This window comes from Cryptomeria japonica, chromosome 2 (genome assembly GCF_030272615.1).
Source record: "Cryptomeria japonica chromosome 2, Sugi_1.0, whole genome shotgun sequence".
In the NCBI taxonomy this organism is placed as follows: Eukaryota; Viridiplantae; Streptophyta; class Pinopsida; order Cupressales; family Cupressaceae; genus Cryptomeria; species Cryptomeria japonica.
Genome location: NC_081406.1, coordinates 61,076,667 through 61,095,625, shown reverse-complemented (window position 1 = coordinate 61,095,625; position 18,959 = coordinate 61,076,667). Strand labels below are relative to the sequence as shown.

The 18,959-nt window shown below is 34.3% G+C and overlaps 1 long non-coding RNA gene across 2 annotated transcripts; it reads right to left on the bottom strand.

Annotated features, from left to right (window-relative positions):
* Positions 1-5,287: 5,287 nt before the first annotated feature.
* On the bottom strand, positions 5,288-17,839 carry LOC131060518 (uncharacterized). 2 transcript variants are annotated; one of them, XR_009364848.1, is made up of 3 exons: positions 17,175-17,826; positions 6,310-15,699; positions 5,288-5,936 (listed from the first exon to the last, which is right to left on the bottom strand). It is a non-coding gene; the product is annotated as an uncharacterized LOC131060518 (long non-coding RNA). The 2 variants fall into 2 exon arrangements; XR_009110375.2 differs by lacking the exon at positions 5,288-5,936 and having other exon boundaries at positions 14,461-15,699; positions 17,175-17,839.
* Between the last annotated feature and the right edge of the window lie 1,120 nt (positions 17,840-18,959).

Sequence of the window (18,959 nt, the reverse complement as noted above, 5' to 3'; positions counted from 1 at the left end):
TTGCATGAGCTATTGCAGATGTATAATGGCTATAATAATAGTCTATTTTGTCATAAAAATTAGAAATAAAATATTATATTATGTTACTAGCATTTTAGGTTCGTTCAGTGTAGTTTCAGTATTGACTAACTAGCAAGTGTTGAAGGATTAAGTGGTTTGGATGAATTTTGGTTTATGTATTTTTCGAATCTGAAAATGTATTTCTAAAATATGAGTGACATAAGGTGAAAAATATGAGAAAGGAATTACAAGATTGAATCTTTGATACCATGTCAAGAAGTCACAATAAGGACTCGTAAGAGTTGCAATCTTTTGCAAAACACTAAATATTCTTCCATATAAAAGAGAAACAACAAAAAATGTTATATCACCAAATAATGATATAAACATACAAAAGGATGTATGATGATGTGTAATGCACAAATAAAATATTACTTTTAAAAGCAAGGTGAGATGAGACTACATAGGATTATAACAAGTGTCATAATCATATAGCATAAAACATAAAAAGATAAATATCTTAAGTATGCATAAAGAGTGCTTTGAATAACTTTTACTTGACCTATGTGTCAATAAGTCCTAGAAAGGAACTAATTAGGTGCTAAACCCTATTCACACCAATGAGAAAAAAATTTAAACAAACCATTTAGATTTCAATCTAGAGTGGGGAAACAAAGAGTGATTTCTCAAACATAAAAATTTCCACATGAAGTTGACAATAATATGTATGTAGATATGTGGGAAAGAATATCAAGGGATGGAGAAGTGTCAAGGAGAGCCATTTCCAAGACCAATCATATGGAAAGAGGGCAAGAAGAGAGAAGAAAGGGGGATTTCAAAGCTTATGAGTATGACTACAAAACTAGAAGTTGTTCTTTATAGTCTCAACTTTAACATAATAGGGGAGTGTCAACGAGAGCTATTTCCTAGACCAATCATATGGAAAGAGGGCAAGAAGAGAGAAGAAAAGGAGATTTCAAAGCTTATGAGTATGATTGCAAAACTAGAAATTGTTCTTTATAGTCTCAAATTTAACATAAAAGGGGCCCCCAAGGAGATGGAAGACAAATTTATTCTAGGCACCAATGGGTATATTGACAATGCAAGACTTTCCATGTTGTGGATTTAGATTGTGCATCTACTTGGACTTCTAGATTTGGAGAGTAATCTTGTTTCATCTTGACCAAAGAAAAATGCATTTCTATTTTTCTTTAATATAGGTAGAAATGGTGATTGAAGAAGTTGTCTATATATTATTTTAAGGAGAAATTAGATATTGTATGCATTAGGCCACCTCTATTCATTCAAGAAGTAGACATGACAGGTTGTAGGCTCTAAATTGAAAAGTTAAAGAGAGGCCAACTATTGAATTTCAAGGACTAGTTATTTGTTAAAGGGTGAAAGGTGAAAGTAGGCAACAACGAACTCTATCTAAATTTGGTAAAGTCTCATAGATCTTGAAAAACCTAGATGCCTTTTTATAAAGGTGTTTTCTTTTAGATCTATTGATGGTACCTAAAAGATTTTAATCTTGTTGAATCATTCAATTCCACTAGATTGAGTAGTTAAAGCAAAGCATAAACCATGACATGGGGAGTCATTGAACCAAATAATTTTTTTGAGTTGATTTTCCAAGCTTTCCAAATGGAAGTGAAAGGTATGGACACATGAGAGTTTAAAAAGGAGCTAGAAGAAGCTTGTCATTCTATATTTCTCTATCCAAAGGACAACCAATAGAGATGAATTTTAAATAAAAATCTTTTGAGTGCATATCCCTTCAATGTCCCCACTACCTATTTAGTAGTTATCAAAATTCCTTGAGAGTATGGGTCAACAATTCCTAGCCCCTTTTGCCCTTTGATTATATGTAGTGCTACCAGGATGTTGAAGGCAATCGCTTCTTGTTCCCCTATTTAGCCTATAACATTTAATAAACTAAAGTGGAGGGAAAGCTCTTGTTGTACCCCCTATTTGGCGCATAAGAAACAACTAATAATTTGTGCCAATTAACTGTACCGTCTCTTGGAAGGTAGCAAGAAAAAGGAGATATAAACATGACTAACCACCATAACTTTCTTTGTCACTTAGTGTAACCAACCATAGCTAAAATATATATTAATCTAGTTCAAGAAATTACCTTTGATGTTGTTCAAAAGTCATTCGCATGTCTGTGAGAGGCACACCAACACCAAAGGGAATATCAAGATACCTAGAGATGGAGCCATGTTTCACTTCTCTCCACTTGCTTGGGATCAATGATGGATGGATGTTGGTGCATGCCATAATAAACCTAGTTTTATGCATAGCTAATTGAACCCTAAAGTGGCACAAGTAGGTCTCAAGTGTCAGTAGTTATTTTCAATTCATATATTAGGTCGTGGATAAAAAATGTATTGTCATCAACAAAATGTGAGTTGAGAGCAATGGTATTATTTGGAAAAGTGGTGACATGGATCAACAATAAATATCTAAGAGCATCAACCACACGGGAAAATAGGAGTAAGAAGGCAAACTTAGTGGTTACATCTATCAAGGGAGAATTGAAGGCAAAAGGAGTTATTAACTATGCATCTAGCATTAGCATCCATAAATAGCATTTTGACTTGAGCACAAATTTTAAGGCCAAACCTGAACCATTGCATTATGTTAAGAATGAAGAGCCATCAAATGTGATTGTATACTTTATTGAAGTCAAACTTGATAATAAGAGCATCTTAAGCAGTTTGTTGGGCCCATTCAATTGTCTCATGAGCTAAATTAACTTGTATCAAATGAATCTACCACCTAAAAACCTTATTTGCTTTAACTACTCAGTCAACTAGATAATAATTTGTTTTCTACACACCAAAGCTTTCACAATGATCTTGTAGGAAACATCAAGCAAGATAATGGACCACCAACCAACCATGATGTCTTCATCCTTACCTTTAGGAATGAGATTGATAAGTCCCTAATTAAGAACAATCCCCCAAGTACCAATTTCAACTCCTAAATGAACATAAAGTGATTCAAGGAAAAAGTGCCTAATAAAATTCTAAAGGCAAGCCATCCATTCTTGGGCTCTTCTCAATAACCATGCTATACATAATATGCATCATGACAAATCATTCAAGAAAATACCTATCTTCAAGGTCATTTTTTTACTGTTTAAGGGCATCAAAACAACCGAAAAAAAAATTGGCATGAAATTTTAAATAGGTGTCTTATCATAATTAATTGGCATGGATTCTGGGCGCTCTCAAAGAATAACCACAGAAACCAGAGGGGAAGTGATCAAATCAAGAGAAGGAACTGCAAGGAAGGAGCTGGAAAAATGGGAGGTAACAAGAAGAGATTTGAACCTACTTCCTACTCGGACTGGAGAAAGAATGATGAAGTATGAAGTCTGGGATATCCTCCAGCAAGGAGGAATGAATGTTTTCATGGAACGACTAAGTGGGAAAGACCCCACAATTACTTCTTACTTCATCAAGAACTGGAAAAATGGAAAAATTCTGATTGGCTCACAGATGATGAATGTCGACGAAGAGGTTATTGTCGAGGCCACGGGGATGTCTACTGAAGGTATGAAATGTTACAAGGACAAAGGAATATCTGACAAAGTTGTAGAAAAGTTTCCAGTTACGGATGGAGAGAGGCGAAAGATGATCAAAATTGACAATTCCTACCACTCCCCGAAGAGAATTTGCAAGCCTTGGAGGTTTGTTCTTTTCGCTTCTATTGAATACATTACCTTAGACGGTAGGTTTACCAGGGCCTACGGGCATCATTTCGCTCTTCTTAATCATTTTCGTCATGGAGAAAGGGTTAGCCTTCCCTATTACCTAGCCTGTTCTATGGATCACGCCATAAAGGAAATCCAGAGGGATCCTAAAGGTGATCATGCCCTTCACCAAGGGCTTATGGTCCTGGTTTATAAAATGCTAAAGGGGAAGTGCATTGAAAAGCCTATCAAAGGCAAAAATGCTAGAGATGAAACTACAGAAAGTAAGGATAGTGGTTTTAATTTTGACTCAGAAACTGAGGGAGAGTCGGAGGAAACTAGCAAGAAAGGGAGGATTAGGGCCAAGAAAAGGAGGATTATTGTGGACTCTGATACGTCGAACTCTGCAACTGAATCCCTTGAGGAAAAATCTGCTAAAAAAATAAAGGAAAAACCACTAGAAAGAAGGCTCAGAAAAAGAACATTAAAAAGGGGAACAATTCCTACTTCAATCATGTTCAGATTGAATCGGAAGAGGAGGCTAAAGAAAACAAGGTGGTTGATAGTCAAGATAAAGAAGGGGAGGGTAACCCGGTGATGGATAATTTGGAGACCGTGAATACCACGAATCTGCATAAGGAGGAAAAAGGTGATAAAAGTGACAATGGTGACAAAGACATTGTTAAGGCCTTCTGTGAGACCATTGCTACTATGGTGAAGGATGTTAACAGTTTGAAAACCGATACACAAGCCATTGCAAGAATTACAGTTGGTGGCAAGCCCTTGGCGAAACATGTTAAAGAACTGGTAGCCGTTCTGCATAATACACAAGCTATTGAATGTATGGTTGGAAAAAATATGGCAACGGAGAAAAAGGTCAACCAGATGGGAGATCCTAAGGAAATGGAAAACAAAATGAAATATTTCAGCACCAGATTTGACAAGCTGGAGCTCAATGTAAAGAAGATAGTCGACCAAAATTTCCAAATCCTCAAATCCTCGATGGACAACATGAACATCCTTATTAACAGGTTCGAGAATGATGCAGAAAAGGATGGTGATAAAGAGCAGTTGAACAAGAAAGGGCATGAAAGGAGGACCAGAGCGAACACAAAGAAAAAATGCAACATCGAAGGTCGTGAGCTGGAGGATTTGAAGACCTCAACGAACAGCATGAAACAAATGGTTGTTCACGCTGAGGAAATTATGAATAGTATTTAGTTTCTATTGCTGTCCCTGTTTAGGTCTATTTGTTGTCTTTATGCTTTCCTTCTGTTGTCTGTACCGAAATACTTTATTATGTAATGTTGTGTTTAGTTGATCCCTTTTGGTGGGTTCATTTTGTTTTTTTGAAGTGACCAGGCACTTTTTTTAGCAGTTCTCTCTCCTGGCTTGTTCAAGGTTCGGGAACCTTTCAAATACCTGCGTTTACTTAATCAAAACAACCCAAAAAAAAATTGATTCACCATCAAGCTGGCAAGATTGAGACATGGAGCCAATCTGAGAAAAACATTCCATAGCATCTATTGTTTTGTGTTTTCAAAAAGGATTTAGATGATTTGGTATGGATCCTTTTGTATTCCATGATACTGAGCAATCTATTTTTGGGTCTACATGTGACTCATAATGTCTAAGACTGCTGCATACTCCATGCAAGAAGCACCTAACTATGGTACAAACGAGACATGGAATACCCTACTTTACAAGATTTGAATTTGTGACCGTCTTTCAAGAATACAAATTCTTCACCATTACACCAACTCAAAAATATCGAAATTTGAAATAATCTATTTTATAGATAAAATTTTGCTATTCACTGATTTGATTAAATTGATTAAATTGAAGAATGCACTTGCATTTCTAGGTTTTGCATAAGATCTAGGTAATTCTGGGCTTAAGCACAGCGCCTGTCCCAGGCATAACTGGGCTCCATCAAGCCCGAATTCAAGATCTTCTTACAGGTAAGCCTTCTCTAGTAGACGTACGTAAAGGTTATTTAACAATTTTTTCATTAAATTCAACTCTACCTCAATACAATGATGCTAAATCATGGTTACCCGCATTTTGCGGGATGACTGGGTCAGACATCTTATCCAAGGGTAGGTAGGTCAGACTCCGACAAACAAAAACTGCAAGACCATGTTCATTAATCCCACACCGACAACCATTCAATCATTTCACTTGCATCTTCAGATCTCGAAAACCTAATCTCAGGCCCTTCCCCCCTTCCGTGCTGCAGAAGTGAATAGACAGATATTTTTGTTAGATAAGTCGTAACCATTCATTTTTTCAATAAGCAATCAACAAAGATGTTAATTTCTGTTGGTCACATTTGGAAATTGGTTCTAAAAGTGATCAGTAATTTAGTGGTAGAGCATTTCAATTGTGACAAACAAAAGACATTTTATTATTAGATTTATACAGAATCGTCATATTTTTATCAATCACAGCAGTCTGATGGATTTCTCTTATTGATCAGTAATTCAGTGGTAGAATATTCCAACAGCAAATAAAGAACAAACAACAAATTCTACACCATCAGATTTGAAGAAGATCTCTACATTTTTATCTATCACAGCAGTAGGAAAAAATGATTGATTCCTCACCAAAGGCGATTGGATCTTTCTAGATAGAGAGATAATCTTCCAGGCCTTCTCTCTTCCATTTCCTCCAAATCAATGAGTTATTACATCTCTGATTTGCAAAACAAGTTGAAGAGGCTCCTTTCGGATCTTGTAAGTACATTTTAGAATATATTGAGAAATAAGTCATACTTGAATCAAAGATAGATTGATCTTGAAGTAATCAAATATTTTAGTGATAGAACATCCCAACGACAAATAAAAGACTAACAACAATGGCTACTTTCAATACATTTTTTAAATCTTAATAATTGAATTCTCCACCAATAACAACTGTATCTTTCTAGATAGAAAGATAACCTTCTGGATGTTTTCTCTTCCATTTTCCCTAACTTGGTGAGTTATTACATCTCTAATTTGCAAAACAAGTTGAAGAGCCTCATTTAGATCTTGTAAGTTTAATTTAGAATATATTGAGAAAAAAGTCACACTTGAATCAAAGATAAATCGATCTTTAGTATTCAATAGGTCAGTGATAGAACATCCCGAACAACAAATAATAATCTTCTGGATGTTTTCTCTTCCATTTTCCCATCACAGTGAATTATTACATTCCTGATTCGAAAATGAGTGAAGAGTCTCCTTTTGGACCTTATAAAGTTAATTTTAAAATATATTAAAAAATAAATCATACTTGAATCAAAGATGGATTAATCTTGAAATAATCAATAACTGAATGAACATTCCAACAACAAATAAAAGACTAACAACAATCATTACTTTCACTACATTGTTTGATCTTAATGGTTGAATTCCCCACCAGTAACAACTGAAACTTGATAGACTTCGAGATGTTCTCTCTTCATTTTCCCCAACCTAATGAGTTATTACATCTCTGATTCTGCAGACCAAGTGGAAAAACCTCATTCCATTTAATCAAATCAGTCTGGTGGGTCTTGTCAATTCACTTTCGAATATTTTGGGTTTTGTGCAATTAAGATTGGAATAGACAGAGGCAGCCATGATAGCAAGGGGAAATTTTTACTTGGATCGAATCAGATCCGAAATCTTCCCATTATGCATTACAGTATTTGTCCTCGAGTACATGGTTTTTTTTATGACATTTACCAAACTTCATTGTTGATTAATTTATGTATTGTTATTTAATATTTTTTATATTTTGATGGTACAGTTTGATTACTGTTTAAATTATCTTCATTGAATAGATGTGGAATTTGTCGTAGTAGATTATGATAGGAAGTGCAGATTAAATAGCAATTAACGTCAAATCCAAAAACCTTCATCTTTTCCATGGCAAGACAGAGCATTTTTTTAATTTATATTTAAATCTACTGTGATTTTTTTATGTTTATTGTAATAAAGGCTAGAATATTAGATGATGTAATCACTTAATCATAGTTGGTATGATAAAGATTTCATTATTGAAGTTTAGAATGTAGACTTGTCTGTTTATGGGTAAGGTTAATTACTTACAGTTTTAACAAAACAAAATTTAGGGTTTTGATTAATAATTTTATCTTTAATATGTCAATTTAAAGATTTTAAATAATTATGTATTTTAAATTTATTATATTTTTGAAGGCTAATATGTCTATCATTAGAATTTATTGTTTGAGATTACAATAATAGATCAATTTTAAAATAATCTTTTATTTATTTATTTGAATGTTCAAATTTTTAGTTATATGATTACACTTTTTTCTACTTTCCACCTTCAATTCAAATAATTTGACAAACCTAAAAATGAGGAGTTATCTTAATTCGATCTTCTTATTATTTCTCTTGTTACTACAATTGCTGAAGATGAAAAAATCAAAAGAAAAAGTTTCATTCTAGATGTGAGTGCATTGTGATGGTGAAGACCTCCCAATTAGTAGGGATGATCCACCCTTAATTTGGAATTGCTATAATTGCATAACAATTTATTCATTTGTTTATTAGCCTTGCATTATGTGGCACAGACTTTTCTAAGTGTCATATATTTACACTAAAATTTTTATGATTTTTTAATGAATGGAAAGGCTCTGAAAAATCCAATTGGGATAGAATGAAATTTAAGAAAACCTTGTTTGATCCTCTTTTTGGTAATAATGCTGATACAAGGGGTCTCTAGAACACTTGGTGCAATTTCCAAAAAGGTTGTAATAAAATTTATTGTAGACTTGACCCTTTTTATGCCAATAAAGATGTTTTTTCATTTATCCCTAGTAACCATGGCAATTCTGTTGTTGTCTGGCCTTTTACTCTCGGATCACCACCCTATTACTGCTCACATCAAACTTGCTAACTCCTTACCTGCTAATGTGGTGGGGCCTAAGAAGTTCATTCTTAACACTAATTTACTGAAAGATCTTGATGTTCTTGCTGCCATTAACCTCATCAGACTCCTAAATAAGGATAATAAGAACTTAGCTTCGCATATTGATAGGTGGAATTATAATGTTGTTTCCTGGCAAAAACTCCTGCAAACTATTGGTCAAAAAAGGACCAAAGACTCCAGATTTGTGGAAAAGACTCTTAATCTTAATCTGCTTCACCTTGAAAATGAAATTCAATTGACTCCTTCCTGCCCTGACCTTGCCAACCAAGTGGCGAAAACTAGGGATGCCCTTAGATTACATCAGCAAGTTAAGATCAAGGGGGCCATGATTAGAGCCCATAGCCATTGGCTCCAATTTGGCGATAATCGGCTTAAACATAAGCAAAACCGAGAAAAGATTGATAGACTTATTGTTGATAATCAAGAGATTGTTGATTTGGACAACATTAAAGAAGCCTTTACCCTCTTCTACCAAAAACTTTTTACCTCTGAAGACTCTGAGGCTGCCAAGGCCCTCAAACTTAAATGCAAATCCATCATTCCCTGTAGGATCTCCGAGGGAGAATCTTGCCTCCTTAAACAAAATTTCACAATTGATGAAACTCATAAAGCCATCAACTCCCCCCACAATGACAAAGCTTTCGAGCCTAATGGGCTCCCAAATAAGTTTACAAAGCCAACATTAACTAGATTTGCTTTGATCTTCTTGACATATATAATGAGGCATTGGGTAAGGGTTCCCCTGGGAATGTTATCAATAAGGGCATTATTAAACTCATACCCAAGGATGGTGACAAGGCCCTCGTTAAGAACTGGAGACCCATTACCCTTCTCAATGTGTCCTATAAGATCCTGGCTAAAATGTTGGCCGTCCGACTGGAAAAGATCCTGCCCAAGTTTATCTACCCCACCCAAACCAGCTTCATTAAAGGTAGCTATGTTCTGGAAAATCTCATCACAAGTTGGGAAGCCATGGAATGGTCTAAAGTTTTTGGTCAAGACACTGCTATGTTCCTCCTTGACTTTAAGAAAACCTATGATAGGGTGGAATGGGACTCTATTATTACGATGCTTGAAGCCTTTGGATTTCCTAGTGAATTTTGTACTTATGTCAAGGTCCTCCTTCAAGATGTCTCTGCTCAGATTGATGTTAATGGCTCCCTCTCCTCTTCCATTATGCTCTCTCGGTCCATTAGACAGGGATGCACCTTGGCCCCTGCTCTCTTTGTTATTGCTTCTGATGCTTTATTCTACCTCCTTAGGGATAACTCCCTCTCCCCAAAGGTTAATGGGGTTAGGCTCCCTGATGATAATGAATTGATGAATATTCAGTTTGCCAATGACACAACTCTTTTTCTTGAGCTCACCAAGCAAAACATGGATAACCTTAACCTTAAAATCCAATGCTTTGAGGCAATTTCAGGAGCTCGGATCTCCCAGACCAAGTCTACCTTCCTTAGCTGGATGGATCACCCCCCTGACTGGTTTGGACAACTTGGCTACCAATGGGGCGGTCCTAACAAAATCGTTAGATACCTTGGAGTTCCTTTCTCGGTGTCCCCTTCCCTCAAAGATATGTGGCTTTGGGTTAAGGAGAAAATTGATAAGAAACTTAGTAAATGGAACAATAGATTCCTCTCCCTATCTGGCAAGGTTCAAGTGTGCCAAAAAATCCTCTCTTCCTATAATATCTACTACTCCTCTACTTGGATGTTTAGCAACTATCAGATATTAGAAATTCAAAACGCTGTTAGACGCTTCATTTGGTCTGATGGCAAAGGTAGTAACAAATTACACGCAGTTAACTGGAAGTGGTGACATACTGAGAAATCTCTTGGTGGCCTTGGATTAAAGGATCTTAGGATACAAGGTATTGCCCTTGCGGCTAAATGGATCATCCATTCTCTAGAAGGTCAGGAACCTTGGAAGGTATTAATCAGACACAATATTGAGAGGGTTGTCCCTAAGAATGCTAAGTCTTGGAAGGGCTTACCTCTCACGAACCTTGTGGGTGGTGGTTTTCCTGTTTCTATCCAGGGCACTTGTGTGTTCAAGTCTATTTGGAAAGTCTGGGAACATGGTAGGGGGTTTTTGGTCAACACTAGTGTCAACAATGGTAACCTGACTCATGGCGAGAGATCCTCATGGTAAGATCCTTATAGACATTTTGGATCATGATACTCTTATCACATGGGAAGATCTCAACTCAAAATTTAACCTCCCCCCTACTCAAAATTTAACCTACAACATGATTAAGCAAGCTTGTATTGATTTTGGTCTTCCTAAAGATTGTGATGTCGATTCTCATAGATTTTTATCTTTTAAATGCGCTAATGGTACTATTTTGGCTAAAATCAAGGCTCGTAACATTTACTCTGTCCTAGCTTATGAGGCTTCCATCATTAAACATGTTAACATCTTATGGTATTCTGATCTGCCTGTTATGCAGTGGCAAAAGACCTTCAACATGCTATGGAAAAGTTCGATCGAGCCAAAAATCAAGTGCTTTAAATGGCTTATGATACTTAATAGAATTCCTCTTCGAAGGAATTATGACAATAATGATTTGTGCTCTATTTGTAAACTCCGTGAGACTGACACGCATATTTTCTTTGATTGCTCCATTGCTAAAGAAATCTAGTTAATGTTTGGCTTTTCTATCCCTAATCTTGTGAATACTCTGGAAATTATTTCTATGCACATTAAAGGATTGAAAAAGGATGCTAATGTCTTTTTGTTTAATTTATCTGCCAATATTCTTTGGTATATTTGGAAAATTAGGAATGCTGATAGGTTTGAAGGCCAAGCCAGGGCCCTTACTGAATCCTTTCGAAGACTCACATTCTTTAAAATTGCCATGCAAGTTGCCTCTACTATGAATGTTGAGAGGCACAAGCTCCTGAGGTTCCTCAAGGATGGTCATGCCACCATGTTCATCAATGAGATGAAGGATGGTTATGAATGGAGGCGCAACGAAGACGACCTACCCTCCTTTGAGGAGGCTCTCAAGAAGCTGAACAACGAAATTAAAGATAACAGGAAGCCCTACTCTGCCCAAGTTGAGATGCTAGCACAAATTCAGAGTCAAAAGACCATTGTTTGGATGGAAGGACCTCAGGGATGGGTGGCATGGATTGAACCCCATGACGACACCCTCTCTTGATGCTTTTGTTGATTTCTCATGATGCAATTAGCTTGTTAGTACTCTTTTGTGCGGATTACGCACCCTATTGTTACTTTGGTGTTGGCTGTCCTGTGGCGGTGACAGCTTTGTTTTGTTGAGGCCTGGCCTCCTTGTTCTAGATTCTCTCGATTTCTAATATAATTTTTTTTTTATGAATTAGTATGTAATCAAATAGTTTGACAAACCTAAAAGTGACAAATTTCCTTAATTAGGTCTTGCCATTATTTCTCGTTACTAGGGTTACTAAAGATTTAAGTAGGATGATACATCCTTCCTTTGAATTTTCTCTAATTGCATAACAATGTATTTAATTTGTTTAATCTTACTTTGTATATCATAGACTTTTCTCAGTGTCATTTATTAAAACTAAATTTCTAATGAAATAGTATATATATATATATATATATATATATGATCCATCATGTAACAATGTATTTCATTTGTTTAATCTTACATTGTTTGTCACAGAGTTTTTGTAAGTTCAAAAAACAAAATCTTAAATTTTGTTTTAAACTCTTCTAAATCCAAGAAACTAACCCTACTCATGATCATTTCAACTTTATAAACTCGTTAGCTACAAGCTAAACCCTTAGCCCAAAATTTAAATCTCCCACTATTTAGAAAACATATAAAATCTCGCCAAGCTTGGTCATTGTGAAGAGAATAACATAGTTACTTTTACATATAATGTTAATTTTACCTAGAACCATGAAACATCCAAATTTTTATTCCTTCTTAATTACAAATACACATTAAAGACCATAAGATATTTTAACCAACATTTACTCCTCATTCATCATAAATCATCCCACTTCCAAAAAGACTCAAAATTGTTTTGAAATTTTTGCACTTATTACACTTATAAATAAATAATGTTTATTAAAATCACTCAAAATCAAATTTTCTTTTTATATGCATCATTTTAAACTCATCAAGATGACTTCCCTTATCAATCAATTCACTTCGATCACATTATTAGTAAGATATTATTATTTACTTGCATAATATTTTCACAATTCAATTCTTATCTAATTTTAATTTTAAAATATATATAAATTACAAGACTAAAAAATAAAAATTGAAATATAATACACATACAATCTATATCAACACTAAATCATAAACATTAATTGTATAATTATTCTATATGAGATATACTCAAAATATTTAATCAAACAATTATTTCTATAATAATAATTCATTTCATGTTTGTCTTATATATTAGCCCAAAAAATGATGCTCACTTTAAAGGAGTAATTTTTCAAATGTGCGCATATACTAGAGCAATTAATATTTCAAATCAATACTAAAAATAAGCTAAGTTTTTTTTTTTTAATTATGCTAGATGTTTAATTGTATTCAAAATAATTATTTTCTTTGAAACTTTTGTAACTACTTATTCATTGTAGTAAGCCTTTTAAAAACATCCTACTCTATTGTAAACATAGAGATCTCATAAAAAAAACTCTAAGGGAAGGTTTAACAAATGGAATACCACAAAAACAAACAAATCTCATAACAAACCCTAAATGAAAGTTTAACAAGTATAGTACCATAAGAGGTTGTAGCTAATCTGGCTCTAAAAACGCCATGATTTCCGCATAACACACAAGTCAAAAATTACAAATCTCGACCATGCTCAACAAAACTAGCTATATCTTTATATCTTTCATTTTTCGACTATGTATAACACAAATTAGTCAACAATTTTGGAGCCAAATTAGCCACATCCCCATAAGAGTGTGTATAGCAATATATGTGTAATTATTCACAAAGGGAATTTAATCATATTCGTAATTATTATATTCTTATAATTTTTATCAATTTTGCAATTACTTAGTTTATTCTAATAACACTACAAAAATATATTAAATCATTCTAAAGATATAGGCAATGATCCAATTTCCACCCATGTTCCAATTATCGTTCATTACATTTCACTAATTAAAAGCTCACTAAAAAGATCATCTAGTGGGCCAATAGCCATCCTTTTGAATACTCAATTGTCAAAACAAATTGTTCGATATTAGATCAATTGTACAACTTTATTGGTACTTATGCACAATTATCCAAGTATTTGTACATATATATTAGATCAATTGTGCAAATTTTGTGGTGGTCAAATCACAAACGATTAAAAGGCAAAAGAGAATATATAGGTTATCTACTCAAAATGACCATTTTTTATCCTTGCATGCATAATGAATCTCCCAATCATAACTACCCAACCACCAAAACAATATACAAGGCCAACCAAACATGAATCATCAAAATTAAATAAATCATTTAGGAACTTGAAATGCACAAAATTAACTACAAAGTCTATTGGCCTCTTCCCCTAGATCTCACATAAAACAAACAAAAAAAATTAATATATACAAATACCACATATTCACTACCACTAAAAATATAAAATTATAATGATGTCATTTCAAACTACCAATTTAAAATCCCACTAAATCAACATAATATCTACTTAAGTGCACAAATAGTAAGAAGTCATTGTACTATTGATGATTTGTGAATTATTGAATTAAACCCCCAAAATATACTTAAGTGTCTTAAAAAAACCTTAAGACCATTCCAAGGCATGTTAAGGGATACTTCAAACGAACTTAGGCAAACTGCTATCTATTTTCTTTAAATTGGCTTGAAATAAAAACACTTTCAATAGATCATGTTCAATAACAAATGGATATTACATGAAAGATTTTGTAAAGCAATGTCCCTACACTTGTTGACATATTTATCGACAAAATCATGGAAGAGGTGGTATGAGAACTAAAGTACATTTATGATTTTATATTTTAAAATATTTCTTCGCATCTTGTAATTCAAATAAGGACATCATTTACCTCCTTGTAAAACTTTTTAAGGACATCATTTAACTCCTTGTAACTATTGTAAGGTATCACCTATATACCTACAGATTCACAATGATTGTACCAAATGTTAACCTTTTTGCTTGTATTAGAGACTTGTGGACCTTTTTAAGATTTTGCTCGGAACCATAATGAAGTCTGCTATGCATCATAACAAAATGACTTTTGCCTGAGAGACTTTCCTTTTGATCCCTTTGATCATTTAGTCTCATCGACTTCATTAAAAATTTGCCATTCATTTGTTTGATCTCTGATCTCAAATCAATATTAGACCTCTGATCCATATCTCAAATCAATATTAGACCTCTGATCCATATCAATTCTAATTTTTCAAGTTAAATAGATCAGACATATACTGCAGAATCGCAGATATAGAGTTCTCCTCCTTATAAATACCATTGTATCTCCACCCAAAACTTGAGGCCCCTTCTACACCAACCAATCTGTTTATTTCTTAATTATCGCTGATAAAAAAAAATTATAATTTGTGTGATTCGCTTCTAATTAGGAGAAGATAGCTTACAGACTAATTCCAGATTTTGTAAAGAATCATTAGAAAAGAATGTAGAGAGAGCAAGTACAGAACTGAAAATAACAAAGACTTTGTTTTTTATTATCTGTTATCATATGTTAATAAAAACTGATTACTATCATATGTTAAACAAAACAGAAAATGGTACGCAATTAAATGAATGCTCTGGTAAGAAAATTTCAGTGACTAGGAGTTACTTATAAACCCTAATTTGATCAAAGAAAAGGGAATACTGTAGAGCTCCCTTCAAACCAAACAAGGGCAGTACACAATTAACACGACTCCAGCGTTATGCACACCACCAGCCTGCAATGCAATGTACGAACATGGGCAGGATGGTGAAATGCATAAATCAGCAGTTGAATTAATTTGGCACAGAGCCTTTGATTGGTATCAAAGGAGCTCTACCAATATATTCCAACAACATACCTCATCCATACGCTTGGAAATTCACTCACTTGCCTCCATAAGACCCCTGTAACATATACAAGGTATTAGTATCAGAAGTTTTAGGTTTCCTGACATTTCAAAAAACTTACAGTGAAAGGCTTTACATGATGTTAACCTTTTAGGCTTTTAGGAATTGTATTAACATATATATTGCTGTCTATATAGTTCTTTTCATACATTTATAGATCTTGATGGATATTATGTAGCCTCAAGAATCTATGGAAACATTGCAGTAGTTGGTATGAGTTTTCAACAGTTGTTACTGAATAGATAAGATTGTTTCTGGATTCAATTGTTACACTTATATCCATCAACACAAAAAAGTGATGCAAAATTTCGATTACATTCAGTCCATCAATGCTAAGAATACAAAATGTTGCAAAATGTTTAGATTATGACACCAGTGATCCATCATCAAGAAGAGAGGTGTGAAATGTTAATTGAAAAACAAAAAATTAAATTAAATCCAGATGCAATCTTAACCCAGACAAGATAAGTGGTGCATTAGCAATACGTTGTGCATCTCTGGGAATACTTAATTTGAGTATTCTACGTCGGTGAAGACGCAAATCCACAAATTACACAAAGAAACAAAACTTCTAACCCAACAAAGCCAATTCTACGGATTTTAAGATCTACAACTTTTAAGATTTCCACTATATCCAAGATGACCAAAACAAAAAATGCAATAAGAATGTGAGAAAACCCAGAAGAAACTCCCATTATATCTACTTTCCTGAGCTATAGAAAGGTCCTAAGATTTGTTGTCAGTAATCTAGAACGTTAAAATCACAAAACAACCACACAAAAAGATAAAAATGTCTGAGAACATTTACAGATTAGAAATTGCAGATGAAAGTAAAAAGGTACAAATATGGAAATGAAAAGGGAAAGGAAGCAGAAGAACATTTACAATCTGAAATAGCGAATCTAACGCAAAGAAAAGCAGTCCAAATCAAGATTTCAGAAACACTTATACAAAGAAAAATAGCAAATTAAAGAGACAAAGAAAGTTGTCAGTAATCTGAAAGTTGTAAAAGTCTGCCGACAATCTGATACTGCAAATTAATAAACAAAACAGAAAGAAAGCTCAAGGCATTCACAATGCCAAGAACAAAGATTTAACACAAAAGAAAATTAGCCAAACATATTGAAGAATAAGAAGAAGAAAAAGAGAATGGGTGATCGAAAACCCTAGAAATATGAAGAACAAATCACAGTATCCACAGTTTACAGGGAAATCTAGCGATAGATTTGTAAGGACACAAATAGAACCAAGCTTAGCCATAGCCAAAGCTTAAAAAAGATTAAAAATAGGGTTGTATCAGAAACCAACTGAGAATAAACAAGAAATTAAAAAGCAGTGTGTATGAGACCTAAAAACCCATAAACCCATAAACCCAGCAGATACCTACTACTACAAGGAAGAATAAGGAACAAATCCAATCATTTAAAGAAGCATAAAATATAAATATATAAATACGCACAAATTGTTCATACCTGAAACCCACCGATTGTCTCCTACTAAGTAGAGAACTGTAAATGCCCCTTTGGCATCCATGGAAGTGCGGGCTCCCTCTTTTTCAAAGCAAGGGCAGAAAGAAAAAAAAGAATAAAATAGCCGACAGACGGGCAAGGAAGGCAAAAGAAATAAAAAGTTATCTATCTATCTACCTAGCGAGCAGATAGATGGATGGATGCCCAGAACATTGAAAGCCCTCCCATTATATATATGGGGTGAGGGCTATAGTTAGACTCATTTTAGGCGGTGTTAAACTTGCCAAGTTTAATCAGTGAGGTATTATAATTGAATGGCAGCAAGGGCAGCTGTCCGTCTCCTGTGATGTGACTTGACTTAAAATTTCCAGAGGTGTGTGCACTGTGCAGTTGCAGAGAGAGAAGAAAGTGGGGTGATTTGACTGCTCAACGACAGCCTTGCTCAGTGCTGCTATGAAAGCACGGATTTATATGGAAAGTTGCAACGGGATTGGGCGGTCGTACGGAGATCCATTCCTGCTTTTACCCACGCTGCCAAACACTAAATCTAGCGCAAGATTTTGTGTGACCGCACTCCACAGGAGTCGTTCCTGCACCTCTCTGAAAGTGATGGAACCCAATTGCTGCTCACCCATTTGCCCCTCTCAATCTTACCGACTTACGACCACTCTCAAACTATACCACCATAAATAAATAAACACCTAAATGATTGAAATTTTTTATTAGATTGTCTCTTGTCTTGGTATTGTATGGGCGTAGGTGAGGGGGTTATGATTTGGAAGATATTCTTGATGGAACCAATTATTAAGAAATTGGTTTTCCTGGATTTAGATTAGAGGGAAATAAGTTGTTGGGGGAGGTTGATGGGATTAAGATGTAGAAAGGATTATTTAAGTATTGATATGTTAGATAGAGATATTGTTTCTAGTCTTGTTTTGTTTTGCTTATTTGTTCTTTTTTGGTTTCTTTTATGATTTGTTGTTCATTTTAAATTAGAAGAAAGTAAGTTGTTCAGAAAGTTGATGGGGATTAAAGAATGGATATAGATAGTCATTTGCCCTCAATCTTACCGACTTATTGCCACTTTCAAACTATTCACGAGAGAGAAATAAATGATTGGTTTTTTTATTAGATTGTATCTTGACTTGGTATTGTATGGGCGTAGGTGAGAGAGTTATGATTTGCAAAGATATTCTTGATGGAACCAATTATTAAGAAATTGGTTTTCCTAGATTTAGATTAGAAGGAAATTTATCAAGAAATTGGTTTTGCTAACTATTAAATAGTTTTAAATTAGAGGGAAATAAGTTGTTGGGGGATGTTGATGGGATTAAGATATAGAAAGGATTATTTAAGTATTGATATGTTGGACAGGGATATTGTTGGTAGCTTCGTTTTGTTCTGCTTATTTCCTCTGGTTTGGTTTCTTTCATGATTTGTTGTTCATTTTCAATTAGAAAGAAGTAAGTTGTTAGGGAGGTTGATAGATATTAAGGTATGGATAAAGATAGCTATTATACATAGGCATTTGCCCTCAATCTTACCGACTTACTACCACTCTCAAACTACCCACCATAGATTAAAAAAAAATGATTGAATTCTTTAGATTGTCTCTTGTCTTCATATTATATGGACGTAAGTGAGGGAGTTATGATTTGCAAGATATTCTTGATGGAACCAATTGTTAAGAAATTGGTTTCTTTAACTATAAAATAGTTTTTAAGTTAGAAGGAAATAAGTTGTTAGGGGAGGTTGATAGGGATTACGATATAGATAAGGATTATTTAA